We start from the raw sequence: 14,802 nt of genomic DNA, 5'->3' as shown, positions 1-14,802 counted from the left end.
CTCTGCTGCGGTGTATCGATTTTATAAGCATATTTTTATTATGGAATGCTCTCCCCCACCCAAGAGATTCACCTGTCGCCTACCTTAACTGTCTCAAGCTTTTTCACATAACCATTTTTATGTTGCTGACTCCTGTGTTGTTTTTATGATTGTGTAGCTTTTAGTTCATTATGTTTTCCATATTTTTGTTCTTTTTGCTGGGGCTGTGGTTGAAGTGTGGTATGAAAATACTTGCAGCCAAATAAATATGGCCTCCACCATGCTTCGACACTGGGAGAGCACTGACTTAGACACTGCTAAGATGCGGGTGGCACTGTGGTCTAAACCACTGAGCCTCTTGCCAATCAGAAGGTCGGTGGTTCAAATCCCTGCGACAGACTGAGCTCCCATTGCTCTGTCCCAGCTTCTGCTAACTTAGCAGTTGGAAAGCATGCCAGTGCAAGTAGATAAATAGGTACTGCTGCAGTGGGAAGATAAATGGCATTTCCGTGAGCTCTGGTTTCCATCACTGTGTTCCGTTGCGCCAGAAGCGATTTGGTCCTGCTTGCCACGTGACCTGGAAAGCTGTCTGTGGACAAACGCTGGCTCCCTTGGCCTGAAAGTGAGTTGAGCGCCACAACTCCATAGTCATCTTTGACTGGACTTAACTGTCCAGAGGTCCTTTACCTTTAGCTTTTTACTGAAACCAAATGAGAAGGGGGTGTCTTGAAACTTACTGATGAACAGGTGTGGAGGCAGAGTGGCAACCTGTGAAATCTTTTGGGGAAATATTTCGTGGTATTGACAAGCAACTGACATCATCCTCTGGGACTTGTGAGTGCTGAGAAGGTGGTGAAAGGGTTTGTAAAATTCACATTAGGTTTGCTGCTGCTTTGATTGGAACTCAGAACAATACCAGAACAGTAAGTTTTTGTTTTTCAAATGCCCAGAGTTGACACTTGACCTCATGAATTTATAAAAGTAAACTGAAGATCCAGCACACAAAACTCTGAATGCTTTACACGTACTGAGCTATACTGAACTTTTTGTTCTAGCCGAGAAGCTAATATTACCACACCTAAGGCTCCCAAGGGACACAGGTGGCGCTGTGGTCTAAACCATTGAGCCTAGGGCTTGCCAATCGGAAGGTTGGTTGTTTGAATCCCCGCGATGGGATGAGCTCCCGTTGCTTGGTTCCAGCTTCTGCCAACCTAGCAGTTTGAAAGCACACCAGTCCAAGTAGATAAATAGGTACCGCTCCGGCGGGAAGGTAAACAGCGTTTCCGTGCGCTGCTCTGGTTTCGCCAGAAACGGCTTAGTCATGCTGGCCTCATGACCTTGAAGCTGTACGCTGGCTCCCTCGGTCTATAGAGTGAGATGAGCATGGAACCCCAGAGTCGTCCGCGACTGGACTTAACGGTCAGGGGTCCCTTTACCTAATGGTCCCAAAGATTGGACTTCAAAGGTGTTCGTTTCACATAACCTTTACAATTGGATGGAATGCGAAGCATGGTGGAATACAGTAGACTGAATATCCATCACTGGGAAATAGTATATGCCCCACTTTACCTGCAGTGAGCTCAGTCTTATGTATATGGTCCTCTTCCTCCATTCATATTTTTATCCTCAACAACTCTGTGAGGTAGGTTAGGCTGACAGCGAGCGGCTGGCCCAAGGGCACCCAGTGAGTGTCAGGGTTGAGTGGGGGGTTTGATCTCCTAGGTCCTCATTCAGTACTCTAACCACTACACCACACTGGCTCCCTTTTCACATGTTCCAGCAGGATAATGGCTGATTGGACTAATGATATGAATGGGTAGATTCACAGTCTTAACTAAAGTATTATCCTGAACAATAAGGTGCTGCGGTTGATGGTTGGGCTATATTCCCACTAACTAAGGTCCAATTCTGTCTGCACATGGACAGGCACCCTCTTTGCAGCTGCAGGGTGACCCAGTTAAAAATTGGTTGCCTCCTGGAATCCGGCCCTCCCCTTTGCCTCATTGCTCAGGGCTCAGAGGTGGGAATCACTTTTGCTGGGCTACCCTTTTTTTGCTGCTGCATCACATGGCTGTCTCATGTTAAGCTTGTGGGTCTACTAAGACCCCTAGGTCCTTTTCCTATGGACTACTACTTTTCCTATGGACGTGGGTGGCACTGTGGGACGTGGGTGGCACTGTGGGTTAAAGCCTCAGCGCCTAGGACTTGCCGATCGAAAGGTCGGCGGTTCGAATCCCCGCGGCGGGGTGCGCTCCCGTTGTTCGGTTCCAGCGCCTGCCAACCTAGCAGTTCGAAAGCACCCTTAAGTGCAAGTAGATAAATAGGGACCGCTTTATAGCGGGAAGGTAAACGGCGTTTCCGTGTGCGGCTCTGGCTCGCCAGATGCAGCTTTGTCACGCTGGCCACGTGACCCGGAAGTGTCTGAGGACAGCGCTGGCCCCCGGCCTCTTAAGTGAGATGGGCGCACAACCCTAGAGTCTGTCAAGACTGGCCCGTACGGGCAGGGGTACCTTTACCTTTACTTGCAAGTCAGCCCCCCCCCCCATATTTGTGCTGCTGGTTCTTCCTGCCTAAGTGCAGGACTGTACATTTGTCCCTACTGAAATTCGTTTTGTTAGTTTGGGCCAATCTGTTAAGGTCATCTTGAATCCTGATTCATACTGGGTCTTAGTAATCGTAGCATCCTTTTCTAAGTGCTCACAGACTGACTGTTCTAGGACCTTTCCTGCTATCAATGTCAAGCTCACCGGTCGGTAGGTACCTTGGGTGCAGCTCATCAGCCCCTGGAGATTTGAGTTTGTTTAAAGTAGCTATGTTGTCCCTTACCACCTCTTTCACCATCTTCGACTGCAGCATCCTTGCATCATTTATTCTGTTATCACCAGATGGGCGATAGCTTTCCCTTTGGATGAAGACAGAGGCAAAGTAGGTGTTGAGTATTTCCGCCTTTTCTCTCTCACCCAATAGCATTTCTCCATCCTCTACATGCAAGGGACCTACTACTCTTGCTTTTAAACATAGCCAAAGAAACCTTTTAAAATTCTTTTTAACCTCTTGCAAGCCTGAGCTCATTCTGAGATATGGTCCACCTGGGCTCCTCCCTGCAAATGTTGGCTGCTTGTGTATGCTCTTCCTTTGTGATTCCCCATTTTTCCATTTCTTATACATCTCAGCGCATCTGCAAGCTCCTTATGCAGCCACACCAGTGTCTTCAGGTGCCTCCCACTTTCCTTCCTTGTTGGAATTGTCTGCCTTTGTGCCTTCAATATTTCCCCTTTACGAAACTCGCATCCATCTTGGACTCCTTCCTCCCAGGATGATGAGGACAAGAGGGGAAATAATTCTAGGCAGGGTCTCCTTGCTCTGCGTGCAGAGTGGTGGCTTGCATTGAATGCGCGGCAGCTTCATTGCGCAGTATCGAAACCACTGGGGCTAGAAGTTGGTTTTTTTAGCACATCAGAAAGGGGGTGCAGCACCTACTGATACAGCAGTCTTGATATAAGCACAATAAAATTTGGTATAAGCCCATAATTCTCTCCAGACCCTACTGCTGAGATACGACCTTTCCCCATGTCTTGCAGGACTAGCAGAATTATTATTAAAAGTTATATGCTGCCCATCATTAAGAGATCATGGGGCGCTTTACAACAAAATGCACAAAATACATAATATAATAACATGGCAACCATACCCTGAAATAAATCTAGAAAACTTAGCTGCGTACGGTCACTGCATGGTTAGCATTCTGTTGCAGACGTGCATTCCAACCTTGCAGCTATTTCTTCAGCCTTTGCTACAGATTAATAATCCACAGGCCCACCACTCCCTCTCACAGGGAACTCGGGTGGTCGAGCCCCAACAGAACTGGAACCTAAACTGAGCTGCTGAGAAACTGGGAGGAGCTACTGGCATTCTTGGGAGTAAGCCTCAGGTTTGCAGAAAAGAAACCTGGGTGAGGAACGGAATGGAGTATTCCTAAAGAATACTCTGGCCTGCTGGCTGGAACTCAAAACCAGGAGCTCTCCTGTTAGGAGGGGACGGTGCACTGCAACATTTTGTAGTGCAGCCTGCTTGCTCAGTCCTGGAGCTGAGCTCTTAATGTGCACACCTGCCAGGCTACATGCAGCCTCTCTGTCCTTGCTGCCACTACTGTTTACGTGGATCCTCTACCTTGATTCGGGAGCGCATAAACACCTTAATTTTTACCCATTTGCCCCACAGCGAGGGAGCAAAGAGCCTGATCACACAGCCATGCCCGGAATATTCTCCTACCTACACCTGCTGCCCCAGCGCTTGCCACCAGTGTGCCCTTGGCACCGGCAGCATCGTGATCAACAGTCTCCATAGTTACGCAGGCCAGGTTGCCATGGAGACGACTGGAGAAAGGCAGGTAGGCACCAGCTCAAGGTGTAGCAATGAGTCACTGTGGGGAGCAGAGGCAGGAGAACAGGACGTGTGTTCAGTAGATGAACCGGGCGAATTATTGATGCTGATTTGAAAAACTAAAATAAACATAGGGTTTCCCCCTTCACCTTCTTAGAGCAGAAGGGGACATATCCAAGGAACTGCATTCTGTGATCGGATCACGTTGTAAACATAGGACCAGAGGGAAATCTCTCATGGGAGCTTCTGGTAATCAAGTGGGTTCTCCTTTTCTCTCTGCCCTGGCCCTTTTCCTTCCAGGGACTGCAGACAAGGCAGTGTTGCCTGTGGATACTATACATGAAGAAATAAAAAAGATGTTAAGGAGTCCCATAGAAAAGAAACCCGAGGCCTACCTGTTGGGTCTTTTGGGAAAAGATATTCCACAAGAAAAAATAATCTTCCTGTATGCTACAGCGGCGGCCAGAACAGTACTAGCCAGCAAATGGAAAAGTGAATTGATTCCCTCCAAAGAGGAGTGGATATGTAAAATGAGTGACTATATACATTTGGCAAAATTAACAGCACCCATAAGGTCACAGTCAAATCAAAAGTTTAAGATTACAATGGAAATGCTTTGAAGATTATATAAAGACTGTTCACAAAATAATATGTTGATATGCATAGATTAAGACTGTAGAATATATAAGAAGAATGATGTGTAAATGAGATATGAAAGAAATTCAGATAAGAAATGCAACGTAAGAATTTAACATAATAGAAAACAGAAATCGGGGTGTGGTGGAGGGGAGCCAAGGTTGGGTGGTGGGAATGTAATTTTATCTATATCATTTTTTGTGGTTTTCTTTTGTCAAGTGTCTCTTTTATATCTTTGTATTTTGTATTTTTGTGTATTTTTGTATTGTGCGTATTAGATATTAAAAATAATTTTTTTTTAAAAAAAAAAGGCAGCTTACCTGTGCTAGCCCAGTTCAAGAGCCAGAAGCACAGTGAATATATTTTCCAGAAATGGCTTCTGAGCTGCAACACTTCAGACTACAGCTGGAGAAAGGGTGTGCTATTTTGAAGGCCAGTAGAGGCAGATGTCCATTGGGACTGGTAGGGCGTAAGGCAGGAGGCCAACAGTAGGTGGAGCCAGAGCCAATGACAGGCAGAGCCCACTAATTCTAGTGTTCTCACGCTCTGCCCTGCAGAGTTCTACAAGGGGCAACGCTGAGACCAGGGGGGAGGAAGCTGGCAGCAAGTGACAACCCCCCTGGACTGGTTGTAAGTAAGAAGGCAGAGCAGGTGAGGGCCTAATGAGGTCATTTATTTCAATTTGCCAATTTGGATACAATAAAGGAACTGGAGGCCCCTCGACTGTCCTCTGGTCCAGTATTGGACCACTTTGACCGGATATCCCCATCCGATGTGGACAGACTCCTCCGAGCTGGAAAGCCCACCACCTGTCCTCTCGACCCGTGCCCGTCTTGGCTGATTAGAGCGTGTCCAGACGAGGTGCGGGCCCTCCTGGGGGATATCATCAATTTGTCCCTTGGCACGGGGACATTCCCAGGGGAACTGAAGGAGGCAGTGGTGCGCCCGCTCTTAAAGAAAACATCATTAGATCCTTTAGATCTATCCAATTACCGCCCGGTTTCGAATCTTCCGTTCCTGGGTAAGGTGATTGAGAGAGCGGTTGCTGAACAGCTTGGTGGGTTTCTGGATGAAACATCGGCTCTGGATCCATTCCAGTCTGGCTTCCGCGCTGGTCATGGGACCGAGACAGCTCTGGTTGCCCTAACAGATGACCTTCGTAGACAGCTGGATCGAGGCGGGTCGGGGCTGCTGATTCTTCTAGATCTGTCAGCAGCTTTCGACATGGTCGATCATGAACTTCTGGACCACCGCCTTGCCGACGTGGGGATCCAGGGCACAGTCCTTCAATGGCTGCGCTCGTTTCTCTCTGGTCGGGGACAGAGGGTGGCGCTTGGGGGGGAATTGTCATCGCGCCACTCCTTGGTGTGTGGAGTACCTCAGGGTGCGATACTCTCCCCAATGCTTTTCAACATCTTTATGCGCCCCCTCGCCCAGCTTGTCCGGAGTTTTGGGCTGGGTTGCCATCAGTATGCCGATGACACCCAACTCTATCTGTTGATGGATGGCCATCCTGACTCGGCCCCAGACACACTGACCAGATGTCTGGAAGCTGTGGCTGGATGGTTACGTGGGAGCCGGTTGAAGCTAAATCCTTCGAAGACAGAGGTCCTGTGGCTGGGACGGGACGATATGGGATTGGGGGGGCAACTCCCATCTCTTGCGGGGGCGCAGTTAGTGCCAGCACCGTCCGTTAAGAGTTTGGGTGTAATCTTCGACACCTCCCTTTCCATGGAGGCACAGATTGCAGCTATAACAAAGGCGGCATTTTTCCATCTCCGCCAAGCTAAGCAGTTGGCTCCTTACCTCTCTCGCCCTGACCTAGCCACTGTGATCCACGCGACGGTCACCTCCAGACTGGATTATTGTAACTCGCTCTACGTGGGGCTGCCCTTAAGACTGACCCAGAAACTCCAGCGGGTGCAGAATGCTGCAGCGAGACTCCTTACGGGGTCTTCGCTGCGAGATCACATTCATCCGGTGCTATATCAACTGCACTGGCTCCCGGTGGAGTACAGGATCAGGTTTAAGGTGCTGGTTTTAACCTTTAAAGCCCTATACGGCCTTGGACCCTCGTACCTACGGGACCGCCTCTCCTGGTATGCCCCACAGAGAAACTTACGGTCTTCAAATAAAAATATCTTGAAGGTCCCAGGCCACAGAGAAGTTAGGCTGGCCTCAACTAGAGCGAGGGCTTTTTCGGCTGTGGCTCCGACCTGGTGGAACACTCTGTCACAAGAGACTAGGGCCCTGCGGGACTTGACATCTTTCCGCAGGGCCTGCAAGACAGAGCTGTTCCGCCAGGCCTTTGGCCAGGGCACAGCCTGACTCCCTCCCTCGGCAATCTTCGCGGAGCTCTGGCCCAATAGTGGCCAGTGGCTTGAATTTAATTAATTTTATAATGAATGATTTTAGAGTGTTGTTTGTGTTGTACTTTTGTATTGTTTTATTGTTGTTAGCCGCCCTGAGCCCGGCTTCGGCTGGGGAGGGCGGGATATAAATAAAATTTATTATTTTATTAAATTTATTATGTATAGTGGAACAGCGCTCCATTTGCACAAATACACCAGCCTCTACTGGATATGTATACATGAAATAGTCCTCTCTACACCTAGGAAAGTACCACATCAAGGAGCAAGTACTATGTTTAAGCTTTCTCCCTGGTGTGCTAGTTCACTGCATATAGGGAGTGTGCTTTTTTCTTTTTGGGTCCCGAAAGACCTACATTGGCTCCCAGTATGTTTCCAAGCACAATTCAAAATGTTGGTGCTGACCTTTAAAGCCCTAAGTAAACGGCCTCGGCCCAGTATACCTGAAGGAGCATCTCCACCCGTATCATTCTGCCCGGACACTGAGGTCCAGCGCCGAGGGCCTTCTGGTGGTTCCCTCACTGCAAGAAGCAAAGCTACAGGGAACCAGGCACAGGGCCTTCTTGGTGGTGGCATCTACCCTGTGGAATGCCCTCCCATCAGATGTCAAGGAAATAAACAACTATTTGACTATTAGAAGACCTCTGAAGGCAGCACTGTTTAGGGAAGTTTTTAATGTTTGATGTTTTATTGTGTTTTTAATATTCTGCTGGGAGCCGCCCAGAGTGGCTGGGGAAACCCAGCCAGATGGGCGGGGTGTAAATCAATTATTATTATTATTATGGCAGAATTCTTTTTAAAAAACATTAAAGAATGATGCATCCCTCTGCAATCTGAAGTGGCCCAGAATTCTTTCTCCCCTCAATCTCCCATTTAACTCTGCTGAATGAGTTAAACGGGCTTTGAGGCCGACACTTCAGACGGTGTGTGTGTGTGTGTGTGTGTGTGTGTGTGTGTGTGTGTGTGTGTTGGCTGTCTCACTCAACTCTTCACCCCCAGGATCCTCTTAAGAACATAAGAAGAGCCTGTTGGATCAGGCCAGTCGCATCCTGTTCTCACAGCGGCCAACCAGATGCCTGCGGAAACCAGCAAGCAGGATTCGAACACAAGAGGTCTCTCCCTTCCCGTCGCAGTTTCCAGCAACTGGTATTCAGAAACACTGCTGCCTCCAACTGAGCACAGAGCACAGCCATCATGGCTATAGTAGCCCTCGATAGCCCTCCTCCTCCACGAATTTGTCTAATCCTCTTTTAAAGCCTTCCAACTCGGCCGCCTTCACTGCCTCCTGTGGGAGGGAGTTCCATAGTTTAACTATTGCCAGCCAGTGTGGTGTAGTGGTTGAGAGCAGTGGACTTGTAATCTGGTGAACTGAGTTCACGTCCCCGCTCCTCCACATGCAGCTGCTGGGTGACCTTGGGCAAGTCACACTTCTGTGAATTCTCTCAGCCTCACTCACCTCACAGAGTGTTTGTTGTGGGGGAGGAAGGGAAAGGAGATTGTTGGCGGTTTTGAGACTCCTTAAAAGTAAAGGTAAAGGTACCCCGACCATTAGGTCCAGTCGTGACCGACTCTGGGGTTGCGGCGCTCATCTCGCTTTATTGGCCGAGGGAGCCGGCGTACAGCTTCCGGGTCATGTGGCCAGCATGACTAAGCCGCTTCTGGCGAACCAGAGCAGCGCACGGAAACGCCGTTTACCTTCCCGCCGGAGCGGTACCTATTTATCTACTTGCACTTTGACATGCTTTCGAACTGCTAGGTTGGCAGGAGCAGGGACCGAGCAATGGGAGCTCACCCTGTCGTGGGGATTCGAACCGCCGACCTTCTGATTGGCAAGTCCTAGGCTCTGTGGTTTAACCCACAGTGTCACCCTTGTCCCTTGAGACTCCTTAGGGTAGTGATAAAGCGGGATATCAAATCCAAACTCTTCTTCTTCAACTATCCCTGAGGGCAGCAGGGGAGCAGTGCTCTGTTCTTCCCCCAACAAGGTGCTTGCTAGCCCCCCCCCCGCACTTGCCATTTGAAGCAGCTGCCTTGCTCTGCCCTTATTTTATACTAAAGCAGGTTTGGGGAACTGTTAGCTCCCCTGACATTGCCAAACTCCCAAGTCCCTCCCATTGGTCTCAGCAGGCACAGCCAGGTGCCAAGGATGATGGGGGTTAGAATTATAGGGTTAAAAGGGACCATCTGGTCCAGCCCTCAGCAATGCAGAAATTTTTAGTTCAGCAATGTCTGGGAAGGGGCCAAAAGTCCCCCAGACCTCTACTAAAACATGCAGTTCTTGAAAGACACTCGTCTCTGTACTAGGGCTTTCAATAATATTCCTGGTTTGTTATATTGTGTGGTTTGGGATACTAGGGATTTGCTGCTTGCTTTTGTGCTGCTTGCTTATGATTGTACTTTTTAAAAAATAAAATTTACATTTTCTGTTTGCTCACTTAACACCAAATGAGGGAATCTCAGGATAGGTTTGCGTTGTATGGAACCAGGTCAACGAGAGTGGAGGATGTATAAATAAATGTGTGCTGTTTCAATGACAAGGCTTACAATTGTGTGTCCATGCTTCTTTGCAATGCCTTCTCAGTCACTCTTGCGACAACTCCATAAAGTATGTACTATACCCATTTTGCAGTTAGAAGCTGAGGTCTGCCTGAGTCCAACTAGTTTGTTCACAGCTTGTTATGGGACAATTTGAACCAAAGGCTCAACTTACTTTTCTGCATTTAACTGCAAGAGCAGAACTGGAATGCCATTATGGCAATTGTGTGAATTTAATGGCGGATTGATAAATGTAAAATAAAAATCCCTGAGGGATTGCAACTGCACAGTGGTGAGCTTTCCAGATTTCCTCCCAAGACAGCAGATAACTGGCCATTTGCTGGCATTCACCAAGAACCTACCTGGGTGTGGAAGGTGTAGCTCCAATTCTGCTCCAAGCCAAGTGAAGCAAACATTTATGGCTTCATCTGATTTTTCAGTCTGAAGTTTTTGTCAAAGGCTCAGTGCAATGAGAGCCCTTTGGTTTAACATGCCTGTTTGGCATTCTTTGGCACATCGTGATGCCTCCCTTAAAGCCTGAGATACAGGAATGAAATTTAGTATGCATTTTTCAGGGCACAAATCTCTCCTTCAGGTTTTGAACAGCTATTTTCAACCAATGAGAAAGAGAGAGGAGAGGTCCAAAATACCTCGTAAGTAATGTCTCCCTTGAGCAAGGACTAATCTCAGTGGCATTCGGTGTGAGGGCAAGAATTCTCCAAACTGCAGCTCAACCTTTTGTTGTTGTTGTTAAGGGGCAAGGCAAGGTAAGAGACAAAATACACTGAATTGTGATACCTGAAGTGGCACTTCTACAATGCTGATCTGTGTTCCCCATGCCATTTCTCTCTCACGTGCACCTACCTACTACCTTCCTTCAGGAAAATAAAAATCTATAAGCAAGTCTACCCATCCAGACCATCAGCCTCCCCGAATCAGTAGCATGCATATCCTATCTCCTTGCCTAGCCCTGTGTGGCTTATACTCAGCACTTGGGACAAACTAATTCAGATTAACTAATTTACCGAATAAATTCAAAAATCCATGAATTAAACTCGAAAAGAGTTTCTATAATTTCTGGGTGAGCTTTATATTGATTCGTGCTGTGCCGTTTTATCGCCTGGCCACCCAGATCTTCCGGGAGCTTTTAGCAAGTTGCCTTCACCATCCTGAATAATTTGTCGGTACCTGCAAACTTGACTGCCTCTCTGTTCGCCTGTAACTTCAGATCATTTATGAACAATGTAAATAAATTATAAGCCTCAATACACATGGGGGGGCAGGTCTGACTCCTCTGGGCTGGGTGAGGAGTTCCCAGCAGAAGCTGAGCTAAGCCCAACTCTTTTACTACAGACTGGCCGCTGGAGCCTACGCCTGCACTGGAAAAGGAGGAGACTTCCTTACAATGTGACTTCTGTGTTTTAAAGTTACTGATCCGTAAGAGGGCCTGGCCTCTTATTCTACAATGACAAAGTGTGCTCCAGGAACCTTTGCTGAGGGCCTTTGTCAAAAACATTTTGGGAGTCCAAATATACAATGTTAACTTCGACCCAGATGTTTGGACACATTAACACTCTTTTAGTGCCAGATTAAACATGCCTTTTCTCCTAGGGCATTTGAGGGAATGTGATCACCATGCTTATTGCTGTGTCAGATGTGTGTGTGTCGTATTTTACTGTGAAACTTGATGGCTGTTTTTAGTTGTATGTGGAAGCATCCTAGAGATGTTCTGTATTAGCAATAAATAAATCAAATTATTATTATAATCAATATAACAATAGACAATCTCAAATAATTCTAATAGGTTGATGATGCAGAAACTTCCCTCTGCAGAAGCCATGCCTATTCTTCTTAAGCAAGGCTTATTCTTCCATAATATCCTTGATCATTTTATCTTTAAAAACTACAGTGTGTAGCATGTGGGCAGATGTACTGCACCTCCAGGATTCCCTTCAATGTACAGCTTTCCCTTATTCACTCATCATGATGATTTTGTTAGGATCTTAACACCTACAGATGCAAAGAAAACCCTTAGGTATACTTTTTCTTGCAGTCACTGCCTCAGTGCCAATTCGTACAATCTGCCATGACAAGAAAGGCTGAGTGGATCCATGCAGAATTCTGTGCATGGTGAGGAAGCCAGTTCATTAAGTGGCTAATTGAGTCCCGTTGAGCGTGTTGCTGCTGAAATCTGGCTGAGTGGCGACAGCTGGTAAATGTAAATTAAAAATGGTGAACTGGGAGCTATGCTGAATCACATTACCTGCCCATGCACCAATTGTTTCACCCTTGTATAGTGCCCGAGTGGTGATGGTGAGATTTTCTCAGCTAGCCTCTTTCAAAGACATTACAAGACTGTCTCTGATCACCCATTCTTACACATTCCTAAGTGTTTCCTTGCAAATCCGTAGTCTGTGACTGGCAAAGGCCAGATCCCCCTCTTCCCCACCTCCAAATCCCAAGGCAAAAAACCGAATAAATCTGTTGCTCCCCAGTGACGTGACAGGGTTCTGATCCGATCCAATCCATCTTGAATTTTTATGTTTTCCGGTTAAGGTTTTGTGAAACACTGTATCAAACTTTTTTTTTTGTACTAAAATACAGATATATATTACAGCTACTGTATTCCCTTCTCCACCAATCTTGCCATTTCCGTCGATCCCATTCCTCCCGCGCATGTCACGTAACGGGCGCAAGGGCACATCTCGCCCTCTCTGCCGCCCCCCAACGTAGGGTGAACGTCCTCTGGTGGCTGACAGTATGCTCACGAACCCTAGTGGCTTGGGGAGTTGCAGGCTAACGCCGCTCCTTTGGTCCAAGCTACCAGATAACCTTTACCGATTATATTTTGGACTTTCCTAGAACGACCGATAGGAAAGTTGGGCTGAGAATATTAAGGGTGTATGTGCCTGGGCCTACATGGCTAGGCAAGCCAGTAATCTAGTTTGGCTCTGTCCCTCTCTCTCGCTGAGATTCCCTAATGTTGCGGAGAGCTGAGATTTAATGGCCGATCGTGTCAGTGGATACTCAGGAGTTCGGTGAAGTTTACTCCCCCAAACATTGAGGCCTTTCGCTTTAAAGAGTGGCTTCTGAAGGGCTAAACTCACATATATATATATTTATGTCATTCCTCCCCTCATAATTTGGCTGTGGCTTTTCTGAGGTCATGGAAGGGAGGTTTGCTCTCCACAGAGGCTTGTCAAATGTTCTCGGGTGAGCCAGCCAGTTCCTTTGGCACTTCTGCATAAACCGCGATACTTGATGGCTGGTTATCATTGCACTTGAGCATAACAGGATGTAACCGCACAACCCTTTTGGTTCCCGTGTTGGCAATGTTTGAGTGGCCTCTGAAGTGTTAATTATTTGGCAAACATAGTGACATGGCCATGCTACGTTGTGCGCTACGTCTCCCACACTGGTGAATCTTCCCTCAGTTTCTTACCGTGTTTCCCACAGTGATTTGTTTAAAACTCTTTGTTTTAATTTTAATTTTTAGCGGCTGGGTGGGGCGCATCCAGTTGGGCTTATGGGTGCTGGGGTGATTAACCCTTTCCTCCGGTGACATTTTTCTGGTGAATATCAACACCCCCCCACAAAAGCTGCAATTTACCTATAGGAAAGGTAAATTTATCTCAGCGGGACAAAAAACACCTTTGGAGGGAGGAATTGTCACCAGGAAAATAGTATTGGGAAAAGGGTTAGCCGTCCACTAGAGCCACAGTCACAACTGGTTTCTATCTTGGTTGCTATAAATAGCTGGAGATCCATTCACAGGCCTCCTACTGTTCTTTCCTCACCCCCAATCCTTGGCCCTTCATGGCCCACCAGCTTTTTGAGCCCATGCACTCCTTTCCCACATGCTCTTTTCGCTTGTTTCCAACCGGGTCCTTCATGCCACTAATTCAGGCCCGGCCCTGCCATTAGGCAAGGTGATGCAGCCTTCCCCAAGCAACAGATCTTGGGAGCACCGTTACAGGGCAGGCAAATAGTAAATTGTTTTATCTTTTTTTACTACTATGCAGGATGCCGTTTGGATTTTCTTAGGCCCTCCCTCTAGGTTTTTTCTCTGATTTTTTAAAAAATCCAGCCCTCTTTTCTTCTCGCCTTCCTCTTGACCCAATCTGGCTCTGCCCAGAGCAGATTCTTTCTGCTTTTTCAGTCCCTTGGTTCTTTGTGAAGCTGCTCTACGCTTGCTTCACGGTCCTACAGGCTCCTTATAATGTCAATAGCTGCTGCTGGTGGGCTGTGTGAAAGGAGGGGGGGGGGCTTTTCCACAGGCTGAAATGGCTCGTCCGTCCGTGTCGCCACCCAGGGACCCCTCTTTGGTGCGAGGCAAGGTTTCGCTTTGCCCTGCTCTCTGCAGGTCCCTCTTCCTGGTAGGTTTGAGGCCTAGCTCTGCCCTGAAGCCTGCTTCCGCTTCAGCTAGCGAGAGGCATGGAGGTGCGTTTTATAGTTCTTCAATGGCTACGCTGGACAGGGCAAAAATAGCTGCACCGGTGGAACTACCTCTCTATTCAGCTCAAACCGCGGGGACTGGGTTAGCTGCTACACTGCTGTCTGGATGGTGGGGGCGGCAGGTGGGGGCACAGTTGTCCCAACGTTTAAGAAGACCCATTTCTGTCCTAGTCTTCAGCTGCCACCGAGAGCAGGGGGGATTGTGAATGGAGGATCACAGTTCTGGTGGGGAGGGCATTGTGAGGTTGTTTGCTGACATTTGCCCCTCGCAATTACAACACAGAATACCATGCCAGAGCAGGGTGCGGGGTGGGGTTTGGGCACAAATTCCTGCAGCCAGAAATTCCTCCTGCCCTATGGGATTATATCCCGAGTTAGGAGAGTTGGAATTCTGCTCTGACCCACTTCCTGCTTTGCCTCGCCCTCCTCCCGTGTTGTAAAGCAT

The sequence above is a fragment of the Podarcis raffonei genome, chromosome 2, assembly GCF_027172205.1.
Source record: "Podarcis raffonei isolate rPodRaf1 chromosome 2, rPodRaf1.pri, whole genome shotgun sequence".
NCBI lineage: Eukaryota > Metazoa > Chordata > Lepidosauria > Squamata > Lacertidae > Podarcis > Podarcis raffonei.
This window is presented reverse-complemented; position numbering follows the sequence as displayed.